This window comes from Notechis scutatus, chromosome Z, assembly GCF_049901735.1.
Source record: "Notechis scutatus isolate UNSWTSFEM ecotype Mainland chromosome Z, rNotScu1.2, whole genome shotgun sequence".
NCBI lineage: Eukaryota > Metazoa > Chordata > Lepidosauria > Squamata > Elapidae > Notechis > Notechis scutatus.
This window is the reverse complement of record NC_142025.1, coordinates 71,006,948-71,025,445: the sequence shown is the minus strand read 5'-3', so window position 1 is coordinate 71,025,445 and position 18,498 is coordinate 71,006,948. Positions and strand designations below refer to the sequence as shown.

At 37.8% G+C, this 18,498-nt stretch overlaps 1 pseudogene; it reads left to right on the top strand.

Annotated features, from left to right (window-relative positions):
* The first annotated feature begins 237 nt into the window (after positions 1-237).
* Positions 238-17,268, top strand: LOC148128925 (uncharacterized; annotated as a pseudogene).
* Positions 17,269-18,498: the final 1,230 nt, after the last annotated feature.

Sequence of the window (18,498 nt, the reverse complement as noted above, 5' to 3'; positions counted from 1 at the left end):
CAGATCACATTATATCCTGTACTATTTATTAGGCAGTTCAACAATAAAATCCATGGCAATGTCCTGCTATGGACAACAAGGCTCAGATACTGTTTGTAACAACTCCAGAGGTTTTCCAGCCTGTGACTTGGATATAGCACAGGTATGGCATTTCTTAATATATTGTTTGATCTCTGACTGCATTTTGGCCCACCAAAATTGCCTTCTGATCAGGTGTAATGTCTTTAAAAATCCAAAATGTCCAGCCTGCTTCACATCGTGACACTGGGACAATATCGAATCCCTACATGTGGCAGGTACATACAGTTTGTCCCTTTTCCAGGCCAAACCATCATGACATAAACATTTTTATGCACATTTAGCCAGGGATCCTGAATGGTAGCTACCTGCATATCACTCTTCCTTGAATCTATTGGCTGGGTAGCTAGCACCTGATCTTGCATCTGAGTGGCAGCAATAATAGGCTGACTGACTTCATCCCTACAGGAATGATATTGGGGCATTTGAAACAATGCATCCACCATGAAGGTCACCCCCCGGTACATGGCATCACTTGAAATTGAAACTTCCAAAAGGATAATTGAACATTGTTTTCCACTCGTGCCCTGGTTTTATCCTCACTCAGTAGTAAGCCTCGCACAGGTCCAGTTTTGTAAAATAACTTCCAGTAGCCAAAGTATCTAGAAGATCACTAATTAAGGAAAGAGGGTACAAATTCTCCACGCAAATGGCATTTAACCAGCAGAAGTCTACATATAAACATAAACCCCCATACTTTTTCTCCTGGAAAAGCACTAGCTACTTGTGACTTGCTGGGTTGAATAAACCCCCGGCCAGATTTTTGTCCAAATATGCCCGCATTTCTTCCATTTCCTTTGGAGTCATGGCATACATACGCAGTTTTGAGAGTTGGCCTCAGGAAGCAGTTCAACGGCGCAGTCCGTGGACCTATGGGGTGGCAAGGTCTCACATTCTTTCTCGCTAAATACCTCTGCCAAATCTTTGTAGACTTCTGGATAGGTTTTTTTTCCTTCATCACAGCTTTAAGTTTGTTTCCTTCCTGTGTGGGGTGAGGAGGCCCAGGCTCTATGACAAGCTGTAATTTCTGGAAGCCCCCTTTCCACCAGATAGCGGGTTCCCACTTGTCCATCCATGCTAGACCCAAAATTATGGCCTCCTTCATCTCCGGCACTACAACAAATCTTATGCTCTCCCAATGAGCCCTGATCTCCAATCACACAGGCTGAGTCATCTGAGTAGCTGGAGCTCCTCCTAACAATGACCCATCTACTTGTTCAAACTGCATAGGTTTGGGGAGAGGTACTACTGTCACCTGCAGATCATCAATAACTCTTTGGCTGATTAAACATCTCATACGACTGATATCAATCAATGCCCCATATCAACCCCTTCCTGCCATCCCCAGATTCTCTATGACCACAGGAATGACAAAGACCTAACAGGGGCGCTTACCAAGGTGTCCTCCTGACTATCTTCTCCACTGTCATAGAGGCCCAACACCACACAAAGTCACAGATCGGGTTCACATGGCCTATTGTCTTGCCCAACTGGCACTCCATCCATCGCGTTCCTCTGAGAGGCTCCTTGTGATCGCTCACTTCCAGAAGCACCCAGTCCCAAATCTCTCCTTAACGTATCTGTTCTTACAGTCCCTGCAGAAAAACTCGTGCCATTTGTTTCATAGGACCCATTCCACAATCAGCCGCCTGGTGACCTAATACATTACACCAGAAACTTCTAATCTGCGAGCATTCCCACTGTTCCCTCAAACTACCCAACACATTCAAACCTTTATTCTGTCCTGCCCCCATGTTCTGCATTGGCTTTCTAATTCCCTAGCTCCTCAGTTTAAATTCCTTCAAACTCACATCTAATTCCACCACCCTTTAAAACCATTTGCCCAGTCTCTGTGGAACCCCTCTATATAAGCAGGCTTGGCATAACTCACGGTCTAAAACAGAATGAGCAATCTCTCAGGCCAAGCCCATAACTTTCCTGCCACCCTCCGAAACTCCTTTAAGTATTCCTTGGCCAACCTAACCTCCTGCTGTAATGACATCTCTTCTGTCTGATATATTCTCTACCTGTCTTCAAACTGAGCCTGTAATGCATCCAAAAATAACCCTGTGTCTGCTAATTCTCTAGCATGCACTCTATGTAGTTCTGCTACCCAATCGCCTGCATCCCCTACTAGAACTCTTGTGATTGCCACCACAATAGACCATTGTGAGGGGTAACAAGCAGCATACAACTCTACATAGTTGACTATCTAGCTCAAAAACAGGGATACCCTATCTGGGTTTCTATTGAATGAGGCCTGCAATGGTGGAGGGCCCCATGCCATCTGCTGAGGCTAAAACCTATCTAGAGTCTGGGGGCCCAAGTAGGTCTCCTATAACCCGAGGACATTGTTCCCTGCCCTGCAGTAGAACCTGGCTGCCTAGAGCCTTGAACCCTAGTTTCTGACAACCCCACAACATCAGCCAGAGAGGAATCAAGGGTCCCAGGAACCTCTCCCACTGCCTTTCTCTCAGAGACATGATCCTGGCTTCCTTGGGAAGCCAGGCTGAAAAAAGAGGTATCAACTCTTAGCCTACCTCCCTGCTGAGCTTCCCAAGTATGCCTGACCTCTGACTCCTGTGTAGTGAGCTCCCCATACTTTAATCTTAACAACACCAAAGTACTACCCCTAGGCTAGTGGTCGAGGTGCTCCATTTGTCCTCTTCTGTAATTCTACACTCCCTTTATTTTTCAAATTGTCTGGGAGGCAACAATGACAGTGAAGGAGGCTTCCACTGTGGGACCTTTGTACTACCTTCTTCCTGGAAGTCAAGCTCACTCTTCTTCCCTTTCCAAACCTTCGGCCTCACCATTGGCTGTGAGTCGTCAACTGCACCTTCCTCATGCTGGCCAGCCTCACTCCTCTTTATCTGGCTCAGCTTCCACTTCTTCCTCCACCTGGTCAAATGCTACCTCAATGGCAAGCCCTTCAGCCATCTTAACACCCACAAACTTGCAATCCCACAACAAAATTGAGGACAGCCACTCTTTGGTCAGCCTTTCTGACAAGGTAATAACAACAATCAAGTCCACACAAGCTGGCAAGAGGTTTTCTTATTCCTTCACAGATAGGGACAACAAGCAGTAATGGGATATCTGTTTAAAGTCACCTCTGAGCATCTACAGGCTCAGAGCTCCATTTATCCATTATAATAATTACCCTCATTCCAATATCTGACACCACCATAGAAAGCCAACATCCTGTTTCACTCTGTCCATTACATTGAGCCCACCATCGCACTAACACCGTGAGCCCTACCGTTCTCACAAATACCCTCCACCAGTGTCATCTTCTCGATCCTCAAACAGTTCTGTTTTCATATTAGCAACCAGGTGCCCCGGTATCTCCTCCGTCAGCTGAGTATTGCTTGATGACTACCCAGGCATCGTCCTGCCGATGTCATCCATCTGTGCTGTCTCATACAGTCTGAACATCTCCAAGTCAGCTGTCAGGTGGCCCCTCCATCTGGCGAGCCATTTGGTACAGTCATGAAAGTGTCATGCCTGACCAAAGCTGAATACAACAACACCTTTGAGGTGTGGATTGATCATAAAAACTTAGAGACTCTAAAAATGCCTCATAAATTGTCGCCTAAGCAAGTCCGCTGGGTGCAATACTTTAAGCTGTTTAATTTTTCATTGAAGTACCTCCCAGGGTGGGGGGGAGAATTTTATGGTGCTTTATCTAGGTTATCCCAATATAACAGTGTCCGCTCAGAAATAATCCATTCTATTGTTCCTACAAGGCAATTAGCTGCTCCAATAGTTACCTGAGCCCAGAAAAAGGGAGATGTCAGTCTTTCAAGTGACTTAACTGCACAGTTAAAAGAAGCTTTAAAACTGGATGATTGGTTCTTGACCCACTCAAACGACTGTACTATTAGAGATGGTCTGGCATGGCTGGGGGCCAAGTTATATGTACCAGCTAGCCTTAGGGGGGCAATTTTAAAGCAAGCCCATGATTCAAAAGCTGCTGGTCATTTTGGGTTCGTGAAAACCTTACATTTGGTCAAACAGCAATTCTGGTGGCCTACTTTAAAGAAGGACATAGAACCTTATGTAGCTAGTTGTCCTATATGTGCTTTGGCCAAACGGCCACCTGGAAAACCTGCAGGCTTACTACAACATGTACCTAGGCCAACTGTTCCATGGAAGGAAATTTTCATGGACTTTATAGTGAGATTGCCTGAAAGTGGGGGAAATACAGTCATTTTATACCTTGTGCAAAAGTCCCATCTGCAAAAACATTGGCTAAACTGTTTATTTTACATGTGTATAGGTTACATAGTGTTCCTAAACAGATAATTTCAGATGGGGGGTCCAATTTATGTTAAACTTCTGGAAAGAATTCCTGAAGTTATTGGGCTCTGCCCAGGACTTAAGCTCCACCCACCACTCACAAACCAATGGGGCTTGTGAGAGAACTAACTCGGTATTGGAACAATACCTTAGATATTATATTAATTATCAACAAGATGATTGCCTTTTGCAGAGGTGACCTATTGCCTTTTGCAGAGGTGGCGTATAATTCGGTTCACAGTAGCACTGGCTTTAAGGTAGCTTCGGGGCAGGACTTTGTGCCCATACCAGAACTTCCACAAGAGAAATCCAATGTTCCATCATTGACCAAGTGGATAACCCAACTCCAGCTTACCTGGCTGGTTACCCGTAAAGCCTAGATGATGCTCATCAAGCTCATAAAAAGCAAGTTGATAAAAAGAGAGCTCCACAAAAACCATACCAAGTGGGGGACAAGGTCTTCTTGTCCACTAAGTATTTACAAACCACACAGAAATCTAAAAAATTGGGACCTAAATATGTCAGACCTTTCCCAATTGTACGACTAATGAATCCTGTAGCAGTACAATTGCAATTGCCAAAAACCCTTAGACAGATTCACTCTGTCTTTCATGTCACTCTATTAAAACCTGAAAATACTTCCAATTTGCGACCTGATCAGTTTGCCCCGCCCGTTCCTCTTTTGATTGAGGGTGAGCAACATTTTGAGATTTTGAAAACAAAGAGGACAACTCAACTCCAATATCTAGTTGTTTGGAAGCATTTCCCTCCTTCACAGTCAGAATGGGTGAATGAATAAGATGTTAGAACCCCTAGGCTTATACAAGCATTTCGTTTGAAATATCCTGACAAACCTTAACTTTATATTAAAAATATTTTATCTTGTCTTTGGAACATTTATTTTCCTATTGTCTTACTATATTTCTTTTCCAGGGCTAATGCCTCTTTTGCAGGAGGGCCGAATGTCAGCCTTCAAGAATCTTTCTTCTGCTTATCTTTCCAGCTGCCATAGTAACAGGGGAAGGGAGGATAAATTGGGCTTTGGGGGAGAAGAGTGCTGGAGGCTTGACAGGGTGAACTGTAGCGCTTGGGAAAACTTTATTGCTTATGCTTACTTGCTTACTGTGCAGCCGCAGCATCTTACCTATCCAGGCCAAGGTCAATGGCCAGATGTCTGAATCACCACCTGAAGATGCCCCACATGACATTACACACATCTCAAATTGGATAGCCAGTTTGCACTATTGTGGGTGGGAACATTGCCGTAACTTTGTATATGTGATTTTCGCACCTAATGCCTCAGATCTTGAATTATTTTGATGCTACCACTTGATTTCCAGTAAAAGTCCTTTTCTTTATAACAATGAAGTCTAATGGTTTCTTTCTTGGATTTTGAATGGAGCCTCACCTGACAAGTGGCATATTTAGAAATTAAAGACAGAATAAACAATGGAAAATTATAATTTAATATAAATTTGTAAATTGTTATTAGAACTATATAATCTGGTAAACACTGCAAATATGATTATTAATATATATTTGGAAGTAAAAGGAGTGATATTAAGAATATAGAGATTGACACAAAAATAGTATACTATAATATTGAATAATCAAGATTGATAATTTAATAAAAAATATGTACTAATATTAAATTTTAAAAGATTGTCAATTATATTAAACAAGAGTATTGTCATATTTGTATCAAAATGTAAGACACTACAGAAACACACTGTTCACACAATTATATTTTTGTTGTAACAAAAAATTAAAAAAAATATTGCAAAAAAAATCAATATATGGTATGACCACTTTTGCCTTCAAAACAGCATCAATTCTTACACTTGCATACTTGCAAGTAATTTTATGGGATCAGTCAGGTGTATGATTAACCAATTATACCAAGTTGGTGCTAATGATCATCAATTTCATATGTAGATTGAAACACAATCATTAACTGAAACAGAAACAGCTTGTAAAAGGCTTAAAACTGGGGGAGGAACAGCCAAACTCTGCTACTAAGGTGAGGTTGTGAAAGACAGTTGCATGTCATAAATCATACAGCATGAAAAACTGATTACATGAACAAGACAAAAGGTAGTTATACTGCATCAGCAAGGTCTCTACCAAAGATTTAAAAGCAGGCTCAGATTTCAAGGTGTGCTGTTCAAGCTCTTTTGAAGAAGCAAAAATAAACAGGCAATGTTGAGGACCATAGACGTTGTGGTTGGACAAGGAAACTTAATTCAGCAGATGAAAGACACCTCATGCTTACTTCCCTTCAACATCAGAAGATGTCTAGCAGTGCCATTAGCACAGAACTGGGGAAACTAATGGGACCCAGATACATCCATCTACTGTCTGGAGAAGTTTGGGCAGAAGAGCTTTTCATGAAAGAACTGTGGCTAAAGAACCATACCTCCAACATAGAAGAAACAAGGCTAAATAACTCAACCATGTATGAAAACATAGGAACTGGGGTGCAGAAAAATGGCTGCAGGTGCTCTGTTCTGAGTAGTCAAAATTTGAAATATTTGGCTAAGCAGGAGGCAGTTAGTTTGCTGAAGAACTGGAGAGTGGTACTATCTTCAATGTAGAGAAGAACAAGAAGTCTATGATGACCCAGGTCATGCAACACAGGCAACACAGTCAAATAAGCAAGAAGTGTCCCTTTAGTACCTCCAACTTTGCCCCCAATGTCCAGGTTACCTTCAGCTGGAACAGTTTTTAAGTAGAGGAAATTCAGTCCGAAAACAAAGTACATATAAACTGTAAATAAAAATCCATACAAAGCACATTGCAGTAATTAACTTGACAGGGCAGGAGAAGGAATTGCAGACTTGAAAGTAAAACATACACAGTTGGGAAGACACCAGGAACCCAGATAAGCCTTGACGATACCAGATAATCACGATTTGCTCCCAACCACTTTGCTGTGTGCAGCTTCCCTTTTTAAACACTGTGTTCCCAGTTGCAGCTAATGAAGGGAATCAGGGCCCTTTCCTCCCCCATAAGTCATGCAACTCACGTTGCTCCCTTCTCCATTCCTTCCTGAGTGCCCTAGGATGAAGAGGGGGTGAGCCTGGGTCTTCCTCCGAATTCCCTCTCCCTTGGTCTACCTCTTCCCTGCTCTGCCCAGCCAGCCTTTGCCCTTCTTCAGTTTCTTCCACAGCCAACAGAGCCACACTCCCACTCCCTCTCAGCTGCTCGACCTCCCCCTCCAAATCAGATTCCGACAGGGGCATGACAAAGTCCTGAAAGTTATGGTGCCCCCCCCACAAGCCCTGAAGTCTACATCATCAAGTCTATTTGGGATTACAAGAAGAAACAGAAAGATTTGAGGCAGCCTAATCCACAGAAGATTTGTGGTTATTCTCCAAGATATTTGGAACAACCTTGAAAGAACTTTGTCCCTTCAAAAACTGGGTGCAAGTGGACTTCTGGCTAACGTTGTGATGAGACCAGAAGCAGAGAGTGGAGTTCTCCATTCCTTTGCTGGCTTCTCACTGTTTGAAGGCTCCATAAGGAACCGAAAACCACCTTGGAGGTGTGGTGAAGCTAAGGAGGGGCACTCCTTAGCACTCTGTGAGGTCCCGGGAGAGAACACAACTCTCCTATGAAACACCAGAGCTTTTTCCCTCTATGCCACGACAGAGAGAAGAGGCTGGTCAAAATGGCCACTAAATATAATTACTGATGTTTATTTGTGGCAAAAGGAAGGATATATTTGGTGAATGTTATATTTTTAAAGAGGGAATATTCTTGGGAACTGTAGTGGCATAACTAAAATTTAAAACTGGGGTGGAAAATAATGGTATACAATATAATGGTGACATTGAGTATATTTGAATAATATGAGAATTAACATAAAAGAACCAATATAATGAAATATTGAATATATAAATAAATAGGAGACAATAATGGAATATAAGGATGCTAGAATGAAATAAGATTATGGGGAAAAATAATTTACATGATTACTAATATGTTATTGGATGTAAAATGTAAAACATCCATGTGTTATGTTGTTCACACATTGATAGGTATGTAAAATAAAAATAAAAAAACTTTGGGGGGAAAAGATTCTTGGCTATAGATAACATAAAATAAACTCATACATGGTTCCTGGTTTCTTGGGCTTGACACAAAGAAGATTCTTTTTTTTTTTAAACAAGTTTTATTTTCAAGACAAACAATACATAAATACACATAAACACAAAACATAAAAGCATAAAAAATCTCTTTTCTGAAAGTTGCTTAGTCCCGGGTTAAAACTCTTGGTACAGACACAAGTTCAGTTTCATATTCATTTTACATACCATTTCATATCTTATTAACATTTTCAATTTTCTATATAACTTCTCCTCTCCTTTAAATTTTCTCAATTTTTTTTCCTCCTCTCAATTCATATCCTAATATTTATTATTCTTTGTCTGTTCTATTCCAGCCAATCATTTATTTTTCTTCTTTAAAAAAAAGAAGAAATACTTCTCCTGTACACTATATGGAGTATGATGCCTTTATCTTTTTCCCTTATATTTATAGTACCTAATATAAAATACATAACATACATTGGGATTCTGTCTGGTACATTCTAAAATTATACTATATTATCAAAAATAATACAAATCTATTCATTAGTATTGATATTCATTCATATCTTAGACGTTTAACTCATTACTTTTCAATTAAATCACATACTTTTATGAGAGCCCTATTTTCCATAATTATCCCCCCCCCACATCACATATTATAGCTCAATATTTCATTGAAATGTTCCTCCTTCTTCTACTTCAAGTCTCATTTCACAAATTTTTTTGCTAGTATACCATGTTCTAATCATTAATTTTAACAATCATTTATATCTTAAACATTTTATCCATTTCAATTGAATATCATGCCTTTGTGGGAACACTTATGCTTTCCACGATTATTACCCCCCACATCACAATCTTGAATCATATTTCATTGCAGTACTCTCTTTTTCTTAACAAAAATTTCACTTATTTATGTTAGATATTTTATCACATTTTAAGCTACATATTATTTCTAATTTTCTATAATTACTTCTAAATACAGATATAAAAATGCAATCTTATGTACCTTTCTAGAATCCCATTAACAATAAGATCTATCCATTATCTCTGAAAAACTTTTGCTTCTTAATATCTTGCTCCCCACCATTAGAGCTTCTCATCCCTTCCTTTCTCCCTTGCTTCTTCTTCTCCTTGTCCTCTTTAACCCCTTGTCTCTCCACCTCCCTTTTATTCTGCTTTCCCCCTTTCTGTTGTTTCTTAACATAATGTCCCTTTTTCACCTTATTCTTCTCTTTTTGGGCTGTTTTTCAGATCTTAAAGACCTCTTTTCCTTTTTCTCTTGCTTTTTCCCGTCTCCAATCAAAGTCCTTTTTCATCAAAGATGGCTTCTTCTTCTTCTTTGTCCCCATCATCCTCATTCTGCTTCGCATAAATATAAACCGCCATTTCTAAGTATTGAAAAATAGTGCCAAGTCCATCTTCCCTCCTTGTTTTTCTCTTTCATATTTTTGATATATAAGTTCCAATCCATCCACAGGTGATGCCATTGTGTAGAGAAAAAGTTTTTCCAAACAACCACCCAGATGATTTAATCAGAAATAATTTCCAAAGGTTCCAAAATCACCAAACAATCCAAACAGACTGTTTCTTTTAAATACCTTCTTCTTCTTCACTTTTTCTTTCTGAGGTTAAAGTAATCACAAATCCTTTTCAAATATATTTTTTGGAAGTTTTTAAACTATTTGCAATTCTAGGCAATCTACAAAGAAGATTCTTAATATTTAAAGTGTAGCAGTACACCTCTGCTACATTCATACAAAGGGACATCCTTTAGAATGCTGCAGAACTTGATACAGCTATCATGAAAGAAAGAAAAGTAATAATAACAATAATTTATTAGACTATGCCTCACAATTCTCAGCATTGAGAAATAATCCTGGATTGACTTGCATTACTTTGAAACAATAAGTCTGACTTCCTGTGTAGATTAGAGCAGCTCTCTTAAGATTATTGCCATAAACCGAATTTTCTTTAAATATGCAAATTAAAAAGTTCTTTAAAAAGTCATGTCAGCTTTGTCGTTTTGCTGACTGATGTAAAAAGGAAAGGATACTAATGTGTAAAGTAAAAGTTAATACATAATGTTCTCTAGAACCCCAAACTTTGATAAAATATATGTATTTCTCAATTTATTGTTTCTGCATTGCTACTCTCAATAAACTATTTCAAAGATGAAAATACATTCCAGACTAGGAAGAGACAATCTTTTTAAATATGGGAATTGCACATTTAAATATTATTTTGGCTTCTAAGTATCACGAAGGCATATCCAATGATGATTTTGGGTCTTTAATTCTTTTGTTCTTTAAAATAAAACTGGGGGAAATAAAGTATCTTAAGTCTTGCAAAGAAAAGCTTAAAAATAGAGTTTTAATAACATATCAACTTTCTTTAAAGATGGCTGCTGTATAGTAAGAGCTTCTTTTTTCTCTTACCAACAAACTGCTGATTTTACTGCCAAAGTTGATTCTTTGCAGTGTTGCTCTTGGTTTTGAATGGGAGCACAACCCTAACCCAAGATGACTTTTGGATAATCATGGACCATTTGGGAAGGGGGCTCTTGAACATTCCAATTTCCTCTGGAAGTGATTGAAAAGTCACTGGCTGTATACACCTTTATGTCATCAGTTTTGTTTTCTAAAAATGTATGAGTCCTAATTTTCACTTTTTAAATTATTGTTTCATTTTGCTTTTTGCTTCAAAAGTTGACTAGTGGTTTAATGCTGATTTATTTCAGAGTCCTTTCTGGACTCTAATTGCTTTTTCTTTTTCTTTCTTTGTGATATGTATTATTCTGGATAATCTCTGTACCCTCTGTATGGATGTGCGCTAGTGTTCAGGAGATAAAGAGTTCTCAGACTCTCACCACTGGATCTCTGTATTTTTTGAATTTGCAAAATATCTGGTGTTTATTTCTACTGAATTTTTATCATAATGTATTAAAATATAGAGGAAAACATCCCTTTTTGTTCTTTGTTCACTGATCAAGTTTCACATATTAAAATCTGTACTTTTTTTTGTTAGGGGAAAATAAATTCTGAGTTTTAAAGGTACTTCTCCATTCATGAAAAGAAGAATAAGAAAAAAAAAAGTCCACCTTCATGATCATATTCTTAGTGAATCTAACATGACTGCAGAAGAGAAGCTATTTTTTTTTTTTGCCAAATACAGTAGGCATTTATATGCCACAATTTTGAGGAAATTTATTTAAAATTATTATTATTAATTCTATTTTACCCCATAATTTTTACATGTAAGTCAAGGCAGTGAACTTACTTAATGCTCCTGCAAGCTATTTTTCCTTTAATAACAACTCTATGAAGTAGGTTGGGCTGAGAGACAATAACTGGCTCCCTCTTATCCAGTTGGCTTTCATGATTATACACCTATTTAAAAGATGGTGAACTGGAATATATCGTGTAATTATGTAAAGTATTCTGGAATTATTAAATACATGTTTGTATTGCACTTTCAAATTATGGTTTGCTGCAGTGGTGGGATTAAAAAAAATTACTACCAGTTCTGTGGGCGTGGCTTGTTGGGCATGGCAGGGGAAGGATACTGTAAAATCTCCAGTCAGAAGTGGTATTTGCCAGTTTTCTGAACTACTCAAAATTTCCACTACCACTTCTACAGAACTGGTCAGAACCTACTGAATATCACCTCTGGTTTGCTGTTATTACACCGGTACCTGTGGCATAAGTGGGGGGTGGAGAGAGTTCAATTCAGAATCAGCAACTGAATTGAAGATATTTCATAAACTCCAAAATAATCATACCATTTTATGATTCTGTGGTGCAGTCATATTGTCTACATCTATTTATATTCATAATGATAACTTAAAGCAAGAAACATAAAGCTCCATATTGGGAAATTAAAACAAGAATATAATAGGTTATGAAGAAAGAATATATTCATTATGAGAAACATATTCAGCTGGGGGGGAAATTGAGGAGATGCAGTAGAGATTATAAATGTAGTAGAGAAACATTATGCCTTTATCTTGATGGTATAATTCAGAGGAATCCAGTTAAATTGATTAGCAGTAAATTTAAGATATAAAAGTAGTTTTCTTCAATAATTAAAACAAATACTACTAATGAATAGCCACTGGCTTGATTCATTTTAGAAAAAGGTTAGACAAGTACCTGGAAAATATCTGTAATGATGAACAGTTATTGTTATATCAAAATGAAATCTGGATTTCAGAGATAATATACAAATATTTAAAGAGACTGAAGACAAAAGACAAGGTCATGAAGGGCAGTCCTCTTATCAAAAAGCACAACAAAGAATGTTCTTTCTGCACCAACTCAAATTGCCAAAGGAGCTGCTGATACAGTTCTACAGAGGAATTATTGAGTCTGTCATCTGCACCTCTATAACTGTCTGGTTTGGTTCTGTAACCCAATAAGACAGACACAAACTTCAGAGAGTAATTAGGACTGCAAAAAAAAACAAAAACCAATTACTACCAACCTACCTTCAACCGAGGACCTGTATGCTGCACGAATCAAAAAGAGGGATGTGAAAATATTTACAGATCCCTCACATCCCGGACATCAACTGTTTCAACTCCTACCCTCAAAATGATGCTATAGAGCACTGCACACCAGAACAACTAGAACCAAGGACAGTTTTTTCCTGAACGCAATCACTCTGCTAAACAATTAATTCCCTCAATACTATCCAACTATTTATAAAGTCTGCATTATTATTACTATTAATCTTCTCATCACTCCTTATTGCCCATCCCCTCATACTTTGAATGTATGACTGTAACTTTGTTGCTTGAATCCTTACAATTTATGTTGACTGTTTACTAGTATGATTTGATTGCTTATTGTACCTTATGCCTATTATTAAGTGTTGTACCTGTTGATTCTGACTCTTGATGAATGTATCTTTTCTTTTATGTACAATGAAAGCATTTGAACCAAGATGAATTCCTTGTGTGTCCAATCACACTTGGCCAATAAAGAATTCTATTTTAATTCTATAAATAATTCTATTCTATTTGTTACAATTTGGAATCATTGGAGTCAAGCTATTCTCCAAAGAACTTGAGAGTAGGACAGAAGCAATGGGTGGAAACAAATCAAGGAGAGAAGCAACTTAGAACTAAGGAGAAATTTCTTGACAGTTAGTTAGGATAATTAATCAGTGGAACAACTTGCCTCCAGAGGTTGTGAATGCTCCAACACTGGAAGTTTTTAAGAAGAGATTTGATAACCATTTGTCTGAAATGGTATAGGGTTTCTGTCTAAGCAGGGGGTTGGACTAGAAGACTTCCAAGGTCCCTTCCAACTCTGTTGTTCTATTCTATTCTATTCTATTCTATTCTATTCTATTCTATTCTATTCTATTCTATTCTATTCTATTCTATTGCAACTTTTGTTGTAGCAAAATGTAACAGTAATATATTTTAAGTTTAACACTTGTATATGAACATAATAAAATTTAGACAGTTATTGGATTTTGAGGAATAACATGCACCACAGAATTAATTTCCTGTTAAGAGGGAATCATGCATCACCTTAAACTGAAAAGCCAGATGCTCCTTTTCCTGTGCCTCAAAAACTCTAAAAATTTATCCCAGTTAACATTGAGCCAAAAACTCTTTTTCAATTTCCTAGAAATTGTGCATCTATTCAAAAACAGATGTTTATTTCTCTCTCTCATTCTCAGCATGCTTTCGCATTATATTTGGTGGTTTATTTGAATTTGTGTTATTGTTACCAGTAAAAGAAGACCCAATTTTGTTTGTTTTTTATTGCATATTTACCACCTCTGTAGCACTGTCTTTGCTGAAGTGGATAAGTGTGGCCATACAGTGCAAGATAGGAAACTTACATACATACTCCCCATACATAATAGTTAAAGAAAATCTAGGAACTTTAAACCTTATTTATGACACTGTTGCTAAAATTTTATTCTCCTCTAAATAACAACTGAATGGTATTATTTTTTCAAGAGAAATGATAAAAGAGAAGAATTATTAAAAAGAAGAAGCAAATCTTGGCATAGCATTGATTTCCTTGTAACAGGATGTAAATCAACAGTTGTTACAAGTACCATAGGGAAAATACTTTTCGGTTTGTTTATAATCTCACACCTTTAAACATTAATCATACCAATAAGTGCTCATCTACCAAAATATGGGTAGTTCAGGATACTTCCCCATGCAAAGTCATTGTGAACAGATATTTCCCATATATATTTCTATTGAAGTTGTTTATCTTCAATTTATTTGCAGAATTCCTGTTAACAGTTCTACCAAAATATAGTATAAAATCCTGAATCAAATCATTACAGTGAAAACCAGCTGTCTTCCTAATTTGAGATACTGTAAATGTGTTGGAATTTAATTTCCATCTTAGCCAAAGGATGGTGCTGGGAAACAAAATATGTACATGTTAGCTTATTTTCCACTGCAGCCCTAACCTTAAATTACAGTTGATATAATGCAGGTTGAATCATTTTTTTTCTTCAAACATGACTTAAATAAACATTGAGCAAACAATTTTTCTCTGGCTCTTAGATTCTTCACCAAAATCATTAGATTCTTCACCAAAACTATTTATTCAGAGTCAATGCCTCTAGACTGATGTGTAGACTTGATATGTAAAATATTTAAATTAACCTATCATATCTGAAGATAGCGGCACATAACTAGGAAAGTAAGGCTTTCACTCCGCTGGTCAATTGATCATGAGTGGGGCTCTTACTGTTTCCCTTACTGATTGAAGTAAATTGATTATAAATAGATTTACTGATCATCCCCAATCAAAAAACTCTGTTAAGTCGCTGCCTGCATCAGTTATTGGTGGTAATCACCTGATCCTGTGACAGAGGGCTGGTTTCCGGAGTGCTTATCACCCTTAATTACTGCCCTTAAAGACCGCTTACATCAGAGATCCCAGGGTACCGGAGCTCCTAATTCCTTGATAGCACTGTAACCCAGAGCCCGTTGGAGCCTTTACCACCCATAAAAACCACCGCCTGCACTGGAGATCCCGGGGAGCCGGAGCTCCTAATTCATCAGGGAGCACTGTAGCCCAGAGCCCGTTGGAGCCTTGATCAAAGGTAGAACTCCAACTGCTGAACTTCCAATGGCTGAGTGCCTTCCCTGCCTAAAAATCGCTGGCCAAAGATCAGAAAATCCATGTGAAGACTGATCTAAGATCGCTGACTGAAAATCAGAAAATATGAGATTTAAGAAGAGGGACCTTCTGCTAAAAGACCTTCATTCACGCTTCCACCCTAACACATGCTCTCTTCCTATAACCCCAGGAGTCATTCAAACCAAATCTCCTTCTCTTTCTGCCTTCACCCCCAGTATTCTTTCTTCTCTAATTTTCTCAGTACAACACTGTTTAATTGATTATTTGATTTTAACTAATTGATTAATTATTTTTTTACAATATATCATTCAGAACCAGCTCCTTACCAAACCTATGGTCTTTAGCAATGGTCATCCCTATCTTCAAAAAAGGTGACTCCTGCCTGGTTGAAAACTTCAAACCAATCTCATTGTGTTGTGTCATATGCAAAGTCATGCAATCAATCATTAACCAATGCATTACCTTCCACCTAGAGTCAAACAACCTACTCTCCAATAAACAATTTGGTTTCAGAAAAAAATTGTCCTTCAATTTGCAACTTCTATACTGCAAAAATATATGGACTACACTACTTGACCAGGGTAAAGCAATAGATGTAATTTAAATAGATTTCTGCAAAGCCTTTGACTCAGTGGTACATGACAAACTACTATTAAAATTAAACTCTTATGGTATTTCCATATCCCTTCATAAGTGGATTACTGCCTTCCTGTCAATCAGGCAACAAATAGTTAAAATAGGAAATGCCCTAACAAACTCTACACCAGTTAACAGCGGTGTTCCCCAAGGGAGCATTCTAGGACCCACACGCTTTACACTCTATATAAACGACCTTTGTGATCACCTTATAAGCAACTGTGTCCTCTTCACTGATGATGTAAAACTATTCAACACCACTGACAATGCTACCCTCCTTCAAAGCAACCCTGATGATGTCTGAATGGTCAAACAGTTGGCAACTCCAAATCTCAACCAACAAATGCTCTGTCCTACACATTAGTAAAAGAAATCAATACAAGCTAGGCAGATATGACTTTGTTGACAACCCACACTCTGTCAAGGACTTTGGAGTACTCATATCAAATGACTTAAGTGCCAGAACTCACTGCAACAACATTGCCAAAAAAGCTTTAAGAGTTGTAAATCTAATCTTACAAAGCTTCTCCTTCGGTAATACTGATTTGCAAACTAGGGCATACAAAACCTTTGCTAGACCAATACTTGAATACAATCCCACTGTCTGGAATCCACACTGTATATCAGAAATTAATACAATTGAGCGAGTCCAGAAGTATTTTACAAGAAAAGTATTACACTCCTCTGTTCGCAATAGAATACCCTACACCACCAGACTTGAGATTCTAGGCTTAGACATCCTTGAACTACACTGGCTAAGATTGGACTCAAGCATAGTACATATAATTATCTATTACAATGTCTTACCAGTTAATGAATAGTTCAGCTTTAGCCACAACATCACAAGAGCACACAACAGATATAAACTTAATGTAAACCACTCCAAACTTGATTGCAGGAAGTACAATTTCAGCAACAGAGTGGTCAATGTCTGGAACTCACTACCTGACTCTGTTGTCACATGCTCAAACTCCCACTCCTTTACCCTTAAACTAACCTCTATTGACCTTACCCCATTCCTAAGAAGTCTGTAAGTGAGATGCATAAGCACACAATCATGCCTACTGTCCCTGTCCTATTGTCCCCAATTATTAGTACCTATTTCATGTATGTTTATTCTTATTTCTATTATATTGTAAGCGTTTGACAAATAAAATAAATAAATAAATAAATAAATCTGAAGGACCCACAATGTTGAAAATACTATATGCATATAGTCCTCTACTTACAGACAGTTTACATTCCAAAAGGCTGTTGTATATCCATTTTCAAAATATATTTATATAATTAGAAGTAATAATCTGATTATATTTTAGTTTTCTGCCCAGCTGGAAGTAACTCCTTTGAAATGTTATTTGACGTTCTTAAAATGGTAAACTAGCAACATTTTTAGGTTCAAGCCATCAAAAGCATTGCAACTTTGTAGGACAGTTTTAAAACTGGGCATTCTGCCAGCATTTTCTTCCAATAAAGTCCCACTTCAGTGAATATTTGCTGAGGAAAATAGCCATTTTCCTCAGTGATCTCCTTGACAGTTTCCAGGAACTCCTTGACTGTATCCTCATCTGCACTCACTGCCTCACTACTCATTTTTTCATTCTTAAGCTTCACACAAGCCTTAAAATATAGGAACCACGTTTATTTGTATCTTCAGCAGGACCAGCCTTCTGTTGCAAACCATAGAATAAATGTTTAACCTTCTCCTGGCTAAAAGAACATGATGCTGATGCTGATCTTTAATCCACATGCTGAGCATTTTTTTCATTCCTTTTTCCTGTCCTCTTGCTTATTATCATTGCTTACAAAGGCACTGAACTTCTTGCATTTTCTATAATCTTCTCTGTATTCATAATGATCACTCCAATTGTGGAATGATTCATACCATAATAATATGCTGTGTTTTCCATTTTCTCCCCTTGCTCAACTATGTGGCATTCTGTAAGCTAACCCTTTTGACTTTGTCTCAATTTCAGGACCTGGAGTTTGTATGGGCAAAAGTTGATTAACTCAAAAATTTACAAGTAGAGGATTGTCTGGTTTTCTAGTGTGTCTATTTGAACAGTTACATTATGAACTGAGTTTCTCTTGCTTGGGGTCACCAACATTCTTGGTATAAGAATGTACTCATTTTCTTTTGTTCTCTTTAAGATAAGAGGGAAAAGTGAAGAATTTGATTAATTGTCTTTCTATCAATACAGACAGCTGTTGGGTAACAGCACTATGGAGAAGAGCAGTCCCATTTCAAGTATAATGTACAATTCCAA